Genomic DNA, 11,837 nt, shown 5'->3' with positions numbered 1-11,837 from the left:
GTGCTGCAGTTGATTTACCCACTTTACTGTCATCAAACACTTTATCCACAGGGGAAATTTGTGTGTGTGCATTTTAAGGCCCAAATATGGTCATCATTTGTTCTCAAACATACATAAATGCATTTGCCAGAATGAATGTGTATATCTATTTGTGTGTGTGTGTGTGTGTGTGTGTGTGTGTGTGTGTGTGTGTTTGTTCCTGCAGGTAACAGTGTACAGACATGCAAATATGAACATCTGTGCTTCTCCACAAGAAGTGTGTGTGCGCAGATGTACACTTGGACACATGCTCTGTGTTTGACTGTGTGTGCAGATGTCTGTGCTTGTCGCTCCTAATGAGACTCTCCGGGTTGGGGAAACATCTGAGGTCCTTCTGGAAGAGGTTGGGATCACACAGAATAGAAATATGAAAATGTCAAACTGTGTCACACTGTTCTCTGTGAACACCTACTCACAGGTAGCAATCAGAGTGCAACCTTTGAAAATTACACGAGCTACAGCATGTAATTGGCAAGCAGTTGTTGCTATGCTACCATACAACAAGCGTGATGAAGTTGAGCTTCTAATGTCACTGGCTGCAACCTTGTGGTGGCTTACACAATGAGAAACTGGATAACAGCGATAGTAAGTATTGTTGCACTTTTGCTGGTGATTTTGGCACCACAAACCAGGTGCAGACTATTTTAGAACACAAAGAGGCAGGTTGAGGACAGAATGTGACATGTTGTAGAAATGTCAGGGAAATGGCTAGAATAGCTTTCATCTTCTTGTCAAAAGGTTGTCATTGTAGAATTATTTTTCTTGGTTGGCCACTTGGAGTACTGTTTAAACTTGGTTGGGGAAAGTCCATCCATTCCATCTTCATTCGCTTATCAGGTACGGGGTCACGGGGCAGCAAACTTCCCTTTCCCGAGCCACATCAACCAGCTCCGATTGGGGGATACTGAGGCGTTCTCAGTCCAGGTTGGAGATATAATCCCTCCACCCAGTCCTGGGTTTTCCCCGAGGCCTCCTCCCAGCTGGACGTGCCTGGAACACCTCCCTAGGGAGGCCCCCAGGAAGCATCCTTACCAGATGTCCAAACTACTTCAACAGACTCCTTTTGACATGAAGGAGCAGCGGCTCTACTCCGAGCTCCTCACGGATGACTGAGCTTCTCAACCTATCTCTAAGGGAGACGCCAGCCCCCCTCCTGAGGAAACCCATTTTGGCCGCTGGAAAATTGACCAGCAGATCGAGAGCTTTGTCTTCTGGTTCAGCTCCCTTTTTGTCATAACGGTGCGATAAATTGAATGTAATAGCCTACCACACCCGCTTTGCAACTCTCCGACAAATCTCCCGCTCCATTGTCCCCTCACTCGTGAACAAGACCCCAAGGTACGTATTTCTTAATGTTTCTTTTTTGGGTGAATTCCTGTGTTATAAAGCACTTTGCCGAATATAGAATATATACGTAACTACCACTAACATCGCTGCTACATTCCAAACTATTAGACAGTTACATTATTAAGAGTTAAATGGGTTTTATTAATTTAACATGCTAAGAAATAGTTGATCTTTAATATAGCTTTAATGAATGTGGGTCAAGAATAGACTCTTTGATAACCCTGGGATAACATTACTATTAATACAGACAATCTGACCCAATACAGCTCATTTTATAAATGTTTTATTATCATTAATCTTTCTCTGTCAAGCGGCAACTGGAGCTTTCACTTCACGCACGAGTAGATCAGTTTCTTCTCCTGAAGATCTCTCCTTCCTACTCAGCAAATCTTCCATCATCATAGCAAGGTACAAACGCGCCTGGCTTTTAAAGGAAATGGGATATGGCATTCTAGTGTGTGTATTGCATGTTACGCCCAAACCACACTTATGATTAATTAAGTACAACCCTTTTGAATCATGCGCCTTGCACACAGACCCTTTTTTTTCTGAATTCTGAAGCATACATTTTTCTTTGTAAAAACATGAAACATTTTTATTGTAGAAACATGAAACAGTCCCTGTGATTATTAAGGCATTCTTCAGTATTTGTTGCTTTTTTTTGGAGGGGGGGGGGGCATGCAGGGTTTTTTATCATTACACCTTTGTCAACCACTTGAAACAGAAAGTGAAGCTGCAACAAAAGAAAATGTACCATCCTCCCTTTTTCTAAACCCCATTAATCTCTGGAATTAACTCCCTGTGGTGATTAGCGACAACCCTTCTGTAGAAACCCTCAAATCTAAAAAATCAAAACCTACTTATTCTCTTTGTCACGTTGCTGACAGCAGCACTGTCTGGCACGACAGCAGTACATTCTCTTCTGCTCTCAGCAGGAACCTGCTGCTGGCAAACCAGTCACTGGTGCATCCTGAGTGGCCACACGCTCTGCCTGCTGTCGGTAGAAGTGTAAGCGTGGCTCGGTGTGTCTTCTCTGGGTCCTGAGTAGTGTTGAGCATGGTTGTGTGTGTATCTCTCTGTTCAGTGATTCTTTCTCTCTTACACCAAATTGAACTATTGTCTCTGAACTACTAGTGAACACAAGCTATACTATTCAACTACTTCTCCTTCTTATAGTTCTATTTTTACACGTGTTGCAGTGTAACTGGAAGTTGTTCCAATAAAGTCACATTAAAAACACCGTCACATGATTCACGGTAAAACTGTTCTGCATTGGCCATTCCTTCCCAACAAGGCGCTGCACCATCCTTGGTGAAGCACACCGCACAAAATTGTGCTGCGCTCATAGTTCAAATTTTTTCAACCTTTCCTCTATATGCTCTGCACCCTAACTTGCGGATTTGTCGTGGATCATGTGTAGGCAGCTTCACTGAGGATCTAAAGCTTGCATATTCACTATGTAACCACAGAACCATGTTGATTTTCATATGTTGGACTGATGCTATTTACACTGGAGATTTTTGTCCTACGTTCCACGAGTTGTTTGGTTTAGGCCACTAAAACTATTATGGGGAACCCCACCAATTTTACAGCTCATGTGTGTTTCCAGGTGTTGGTGGAGTACTACTGTATACGTCACAGGGCTGTCACATTTGGCCAAAAATGACATTGGAATATTCTTACTAAAAAAACATAAGTTCCACCACGATTATAAGACAAACCCGCTTTTTTAGACTTTTTCCTAGGAAAAAGCAAGTGTCTTATATTTGGACCAACATGGTATATTCAGGTTAAGGCAATTAACCCCGATTTCTCAAACATTATATAAACACCTTACTCGGTTAAAAACAGAGTTCTCATAACCCGGTTAACAGAGGTAGAGAACTTATTCAGTAACCGGGGTACACATTGGTTTTTGGACTGGACATACTGTGTGAGTCGTTTGCATTGCTATGACACCATACAACAAAAAAGTGTTACCCAAATCAGCGGGCATTACACAGACATGTGAATGTGTGCATATTCTGGTTAATCATTCTGTTATTGCCATCCTTATTGCTCCTTATTAGCCCCCACCCAGGGTGCTGGTTTGTGCTGGCTGGCCAACGACAGTGTCATTGATTAAAGGTGATCTATTAAATAATAATTTCAGGTTCATATTTATATTTTGTGTATACATGGTTTAATATTATAAAAACACTTTATTTTTCCTCATACTGCCCATGGCTGCTGCACCTGTATTCACCCTCTGTTGAAGCGCCTGTCCACCCTCCTGAAAATCCCCAGTCTGCTCTCATTGGTCAGATTCCATATCTGCGTTTCTGTTGTTGCAGTCTGTCTCCGTACAATTGGTGGCTTCAGTGGAATAAACAGCAGCACTTTCTACCAAAAACAACACCAATAAAGGCTGTGTGTGTCTGTTCCTGCATGTGTTGTTTTGTCTCCCTCCCTCCCAGCTTTCCTCTCTGTCTTTTGGCTTCGGGAAGCGTTCCAATGTCTCAGTTTATTGTTTCTAATTGTTTGTATGTTGATCATTTCTCAATATAGAAAAAGATAGAAGAAAAGAAAACAACATCGCCAGCCAGGATTACATCTTTTACTGCCGTTAGCATTTAGCTACATGCAACAATGTTAAAAATGTTAGCTTGAAAGAAACAACAACGCTCCAGTCATGCCTACCTGGAGCAGATGACCAATTATAGAAGGCCAACTCATTGTTACGTGTCACCGAGCCGAGAGTAGAAAAAACCTGTTTGAACTAGTTCAGAACAGTTGGAAATCTGAAGGTTTTACCTCATGACATGTGAAGCTCTGGTCACATTTAACATGAAAAGTCAACATTATAACATTATATATATGACAGACATTCTGGAAAAGCATTACAGGTCACAAATATTTAAATACACAACATACATATACAATATATAATATTTAAATACACAACACACATATATATATATATATATATATATATATATATATATATATATACTGTATATATTTATATATATAGATACACACACACACACACACATACACAGTGAGGAAAATAAGTATTTCAACACCCTGCTATTTTGAAAGTTCTCCGACTTAGAAATCATGGAGGGGTCTGAAATTGTCATCATAGATGCATGTCAACTGTTAGAGGCATGATTTAAAAAAATAAATCAAGAAATCACAATGTATGATTTTTTAACTATTTATTGTATGATACAGAATCAGCTTTAACAGAATCAGAATCAGCTTTATTTGCCAGGTATGAGGACAAATGCGAGGAATTTTTCTTTGGAGCATTGTTGCTCACACTGTGCTTACACATACAAAACCCCCAAACAAGAAATATACACACTAATATATACACACAATATTTACATACTTTAAACAGAACAATACAGAGGCATGAGTCAAAGAGTTCATTTGAAATTATTTAAATATGGAGCATAGTGCAAGGACACTGGGATAAATAGTATTCTGTTATTATATTACAATATGAACAGTATGAACATTATGGACAGTTCTGAAATAGAAAATGAGAATGATGAATAACAAATCACAGCTGCAAATAAGTATTTGAACACCTGAGAAAATCAATGTCAATATTTGGTACAGCAACCTTTGTTTGCAATTCCAGAGGTCAAACGTTTCCTGTAGTTTTTTTACCAGGTTTGCACACACTGCACAAGGGATTTTGGCCCACTGCTCCACACGGATCTTCTCTAGATAAGTCAGGTTTCTGGGCTGTCGCGGAGAAACACGAAGTTTGAGCTCCCGCCAAAGATTCTCTATTGGGTTTAGGTCTGGAGACTGGCTAGGCCACACCAGAACCTTGATATGCTTCTCACAGAGCCACTCCTTGGTTATCCTGGCTGTGTGCTTCAGGTCATTGTCATGTTGGAAGACCCAGGCTCGACCCATCTTCAATGCTCTAACTGAGATAAGGAGGTTGTTCCCCAAAATCTCGCAATACATGGCCCCGGTCATCCTCTCCTTAATACAGTGCAGTCCCCCTGTCCCATGTGCAGAAAAACACCCCCAAAGCCTGATGCTACCACCCCCATGCTTCACAGTAGGGATTATACTCATCATTCTTCTTCCTCCTAACACGGTTAGTGGAATTATGACCAAAAAGGTCTATTTTGGTCTCATCTGACCACATGACTTTCTCCCATGACTCCTCTGGATAATCCAAATGGTCATTGGCAAACTTAAGATGGGCCTTGACATGTGTTGGTTTAAGCAGGGGAACCTTCCGTGCCATGCATGATTTAAAACCATGACGTCTTAGTGTATTACCAACAGTTACCTTGGAAACAGTGGTCCCACCTCTTTTCAGGCCATTGACCAGCTCTTCCCGTGTAGTTCTGGGCTGATTTCTCACCTTTCTTAGGATCATTGAGACCCCACGAGGTGGGATCATGCATGGAGCCCCAGTCCTAGGGAGATTGACAGTCATGTTTAGCTTCTTCCATTTTCTAATGATTGCTCCAACAGTGGACCTTTTTTCACCAAGCTGTTTGGCAATTTCCAGGTAGCCCTTTCCAGCCTTGTGGAGGTTTAACATTTTGTCTCTTGTGTCTTTGGACAGGTCTTTGGTCTAGGCCATGTTAGTAGTTGGATTCTTACTGATTGTATGTGGTGGACAGGTGTCTTTATGCAGCTAACGACCTCAAACAGGTGCATCTAATTTAGGATAATAAATGGAGTGGAGGTCGACATTTTGAAGGCAGACTAACAGGTCTATGAGGGTCAGAATTCTAGCTGATGGACAGGTGTTCAAATTCTTATTTGCAGCTGTATCATACAAAGAAATAGTTAAAAAATCATACATTGTGATTTCTGCACTTGTTTTTTTTAGATTATGTCTCACAGTTGACATGCACCTACAATGACTATTTCCAACCCCTCCATGATTTCTAAGTGGGAGAACTTGCAAAATAGCAGGGTGTTCAAATACTTATTTTCCTCATTGTATATATATTTATATACATATACACACACACACACACACACACACACACACAACAAAAATGACATTTGCATACATTTTACATATTCTAACTAGAGCTGGGCAGCGATTACAATTTTTAATCGCGATTAATTGCATAATTTCCCTGATTAATCGCGATTAATTGCAAAATGAAGTAATGAATTCAAAAGTAGTGTATATAGTGCAATTTCTTTTTAAATGTTCTCCATATGAACGAAAGTGCCGTAACATTTGTTCTGTAAAAACTTACCAGCATTTTGTCTATAAAGAAGCAGTTAAATAAAATATTTAGTGTACATCCCAACTTAAACATAATGTATTCATCATGTCCGGAGATGAATTCCAGCTGGTTGGAACGTGTTGCTAAGCAACTCCTTCTTATGTCCACGTTGTTCTGTTGTTGCTCTAACTCTGCAGCCCTTGCTGGACTGGGTTTAGAGCCCCAAAACTTTTCTGCACTTCGCAAGGACACTGTCCAACGCGCTGTTAAGCAGAGACACTGAGGGGCACTGTCCAATGCACTGTAAAGCAGAGACAATGTGACAGGACGCTGGAGACCGTGTGCAAAGCAAGGGACATGATCAGAAGGCTCGCATCCGCGATCAGATTTCATATCTATTCGTACTATCTGTGCCAACTGCTTGGACTTTATTTGACACATTCCACTGCTGTGCAACTTCAATAAGTGTCCCGCGTGCACATGTTGTAGCGTGGTCGCTTTTGCAGTCCTCTCCTTTTCATACTTGTGTATTCTTCTTGTGATGGTGCGTCTTGAGGGAATCTCATACCTGCCGTCATTGTTGCAATTCTCAGACCGATGTCCTCTACTGGGCCTGCGATCTGTAGCTGTCCACGTTGCTATGGTATTTGTTAGCGTCTCTTTCCTTTGTTCTCCCCCCCCGCTGCATCTAACGTAGCCTGCCGAAGCCTCGCACCACTGTGTGCTTCGTTGAATGATTTGCTGGTAGTCAAAGTGATATTTCAGACTGGAAGTACTCCGGTGATAAGAAAATTCAACTTTGCAGTATTTGCAAAGCCTGTGAACAACAAACTTTTACAATAATAAAGAAATAATAAAAACTGCGTTAATGAGCGATAAAAATTGTCGGCGTTAATTAATTAATGAATAACGCGATAATAATGCGTTAACTTGCCCAGCCCTAATTAAAACTTTATGTAACACCTTTGTGGGGTAATTACTGAGTAATAATGAAACCGGTGCTTAATTATGCTCTATGGACCAGAATTATTTAACTAAGTTCATCTACTGGAGCAAAAGATGCATTACAGTATGTTGGAAAAGTAAAAAGACCACAGACCAGGGAATAAGTTTAACTGCCGGCTTATTATTGAAAAAACTTACATACAAGACACTGGACAACGATTTACACAATTCTAAATGACCTTAACCCCTTTTTGTTAAGTAATTAAGTTTTAACCTTTTGAATTAACCTCTGACTTTTGACTTAATGTCAGATTTTAGTATCAGGTTGCAACCCTTTTAGTTTGGTTTAGTTCAAATTAGTTCTTAATCAATTCAATTAAAATTTTGATCTTTTGAGTTAACTCAGGCTGATCTAAATCACATCAGTGAAGTTCACCTTTGAGTTAGAGGATTCACATGTAGTTTATATACTCATTCACATTTACATAAAAGTAAATAGCATAGAACAACACCATTTACAATTTGTTGTACCCATAAAAAAAAGAAAGATTCAAAGGTTATAAAACTAAAATGATTCAGCAAAAGACTGAATAAATTGGCAATAACAGGACCAACAGAAAAGAGAGTCCTCTTCTCTCCTATCTTCGTTTTCTTTTTAATAAGCAACTCAGAGTTTGCTTAGAGTCCTCTGCAGATTTGCAGAAGTTGGATGAATCCTACCAGTTCTGAAGGTTAGGAGCACCGTCCAATAGAGGCGCTATCACTCAGGTACAGTAGTTGCACAGTTCAGTGGGTCACTGGGTGACTCGCCATCTTGCTTCAACCTCGTGTTTTCCAAGTCTGTGTCGGTTGAAGTTTTTCCAACCCACTCTAAATGGCCTATAGTAACAATATAAAACGTGCATAAATACCAACATAAATAACCAGGTAGCTTTAAATAAAAATTGTCCAACTCCCATTTCAATTGTGGTTATTAAAAAGGCTGCCGAACATCACAGTGCAGTGACGCACTATACTGTTTGGTTTTAGCTTATATTTGCAACATGTGCTTCAAGTTTAACCATAATCAACTTAAAATCACTACCTCGGCTTTACATATTTGCAAAATCATAAATACATTGCACATATACTTTTTAAAGAAAGAAAAGAAAAAAAACACAATTTCTTAGTTTTTCCACTCACCAAGTCCCAATTTCCAACGTACTAATCGTCTCCACACAGGGACAAATCGAGTACGTAGAATATCTCCTTCACAAAAATCCAACAAAATTGGCTTCTAACATCTAAAGGTTTTCACCTTCCTCCCTGGCTCTCTCAAAAGTTTCATTTGCGGCCCGCTCCGCAGAAACCATAACTCTCCCAGCAAAGAAAACCCTTTGAAAAATACGATTGATGATTGGTGGTCACCTGGGTTACGCAGCGACGTGCCCTTCAAAATAAAAGTCAAAATGCACTTTAACCACAAAATAACTCATGAAATGACACACCAAATGAAATAAAATATTACAGATGTTCTTAATGAACTTTTAACCATATTAACATATTTATTGATTAATTTCCTTTTAACCAATTTATTTATTTTGCTAACTAAGTAAACCTGTGTTACATTTAACTAGTGAAATTGAGTTGGACACGCCCTAAATGCAGGGATAGGGTCCATTGTGGGTATCTTAGAGGTATAAAAACAGTTCCATGGATTTCCTTCATCCTGGTTGTAAAATGATGAATACATTTATCTGAGTTTCATATTAAAAACGTATGTGCTTCAAGAGTCGTCTAAACATAACTAAAAGAATCATTCTTAGTTGTCAGGAGCTGATATTGTGGGGAAAACAAAATGTTGCAGAAGAATGTTTTGTATTGTCAGTATTAACATTTTGTTCTTTACAAAAAACGTTAAGCTGACAGCCCTAAGCTTTCTACCAAACATATTTGATTATGAAAATTATTTATATGATTCTAATTTGTAGGATGTATAGTTGCAGAAACATTAAATTTGTGTACTTTTAACTGCCTGGTATTACTAGTTTATCAGTATATCATGGCAGCTGTTGACTGTCTTCGAGTTCAGGGGTTTAAATTGCCTCTCCCTTCAATCCATCACCACTGTCAAGGTCACCTGGAGCTTTAACTGGACAGAGGAAGCATTCTTAATTTAAACTAAACATCTCAGATAGCCATTCATGTGGCACTTTTTCCACTGAATGTTTAAAAAATAAGCATGAACATAAGCCTCAGAATAATGCAGTGGACTCAAACTGACAGACTGCCATGTCAAACACATCACAAACTCCAACAAACCCCCCGCACGGCCGCCCGCCCCCAACAGTCTAACAACCAAATCTGCCTCTTTTTGCCTTTAATCCAGCCCTTGAGACTCTTCTTGCCACATGTCCCTCTGTACAGTGCCTGAATAGAAACGGGCCAATTACCAAGAGCAGCTTGACATGGGACCATGTCATCCAGTCGGTGAACAACCACCCTCTTTCCACCAAGCAACAAGACAACTGCCGCAACCGGAGACAAATCAATGAGTGCAGGTCAATTTCTGCAGGAAATGTCCTTGTGTGTGACAAGGGCTGTCTAGTGGAGTAGATGAATGGATGCAGAAAAGCCTGATGAATTCCTCAATCTCCTAAACTATAATAGAACGTACTGCCTTCCTGCCAAAACCTTCAGTTCATTTATTTTTCCTCTGTCCTAGCAAGTGCCTTTCTACAAGCAGAGGGAGAGAGGAGAGGTAGCAATCGTAAGCATTTCTCCCAGAGAGAGAGAAGAGAGAGAGAGAAAGAGAGAGAGAGAGAGAGAGAGAGAGAAGGCATGTGTAAGTAATTTGTAGGTCAAAGAGCAAATTATTTGTGCATCCTTGGAGGGTGGAGAGAGAGTCAGAGAGGGGGTGGACAGATTGAGGGGCTTGGCAGTGTAATCAGTGGAGTAGCAGTAGTGGTTAACAGTTGATCGTTCACTCTGCTGCATTTTCCTCACAGCTAAAAGACTGGACTGTGAATAGCCTGGAAAACATTGTAAACTGTACATACTTAGCTTCTTTACAAAGCTTTTGGGGCGGCTGTGGCTCAGTGGTAGAGCGGTTGCTTGCCAATCGGAAGGTTGGTCGTTCGATCCCCGCCCCTGCAGTCATTGTCGAAGTGTCCCTGGGCAAGACACTAAACCCAGAGTTGCCCCCGGTGCTGCGCATCGGAGTGTGAATGTTTATCTGATGAGTGGTGGCACCTTGTATGGCAGCCCCGGCCACAGTGTGTGAATGGTGAATGTTCCCTGTAGATGTAAAAGCGCTTTGAGCAGTTGTTAAGACTGGAAAAGCGCTATATAAATACAGCACATTTACATTTACGAAATGAATCACTGGCAGGCAAAGGAGGAGAAAACGCAGTAAAGATGACGGCCGCAGCAAACTCACTAAATCAAAGTCTTTTGGTAGTAATAATAAACAGTGCATACAAAGGGCCTTTATATAATAATACTTTCCAAGCAGATACACTTGGGCCCAATCAAACTGTGAAGCTAAAATTAAGCTGTTCCTCACCTCACCAGGGTTGATGGTGGTGGTAGGTTTATGCAGAGGTGGAGAGAGCTGAATTAAGCAGCAACCCACGGCGGGGGAATTTTAGGAACTGTATCACAACACGGTCAGTGATTACGTGGGTGCTCCGGGGCTTTTACGCCTACAGGAAACTGCAAACACCTACAGGTAAAATCATAGCATTGTGTTGACCATATCAGAATACTAGTAAGATAGAAGATTGGACAGTGTGTCATGTCACTGTGTGCTCAAGCTTTGTCCACTAATCTATTTTACGTTGTTGGTGTCGTCCTGTAGTTTCTGCTTAAATCACTCCTCTGATGGTAATTGTCTAGCTTAAATGTACAGTAGTTAATGGTAAATTGCACTGACATGTGTCTAAATAGCTTTAATTTACTCATCTGGATTTTTACTGGCTATGAGACACTTGAAATGACGAGTATGAATGCAACCCTCTCTGAAAAGAAGAAGACAAAGAATTAATTCTAATATTCAACACCGTTTCACTCAACACAAAACATGGTACTTTTTAGACAATAACATGCAAAACTAAACGTGCAGTTCCTAGGGCCCATTTACCACAAGGAGGGCCCAGTAAGAGGAACAAGTTTTAAAAATACTTTTAGAATGTAAATTTCCAATACAAAACTTCATCAAAACTTGTATATTTTTAAAGTATACATATTATGTTGTTTTAATAAAAAGTACAGTACAGTCAAAAAAGTTCACTCCAAGTGCAGCAAAGCAGAAAAAAAGAA

The 11,837-nt window shown here is 40.2% G+C and overlaps 1 long non-coding RNA gene across 1 annotated transcript; it reads right to left on the bottom strand.

Moving 5' to 3' along the window:
- Nucleotides 1–7,699: 7,699 nt before the first annotated feature.
- Nucleotides 7,700–9,072, bottom strand: LOC117951417. The gene is made up of 2 exons (XR_004658182.1): nt 8,721–9,072; nt 7,700–8,417 (listed from the first exon to the last, which is right to left on the bottom strand). It is a non-coding gene; the product is annotated as an uncharacterized LOC117951417 (long non-coding RNA).
- Between the last annotated feature and the right edge of the window lie 2,765 nt (nt 9,073–11,837).

The sequence above is a fragment of the Etheostoma cragini genome, chromosome 10, assembly GCF_013103735.1.
Source record: "Etheostoma cragini isolate CJK2018 chromosome 10, CSU_Ecrag_1.0, whole genome shotgun sequence".
NCBI lineage: Eukaryota > Metazoa > Chordata > Actinopteri > Perciformes > Percidae > Etheostoma > Etheostoma cragini.
This window is presented reverse-complemented; position numbering and strand designations above follow the sequence as displayed.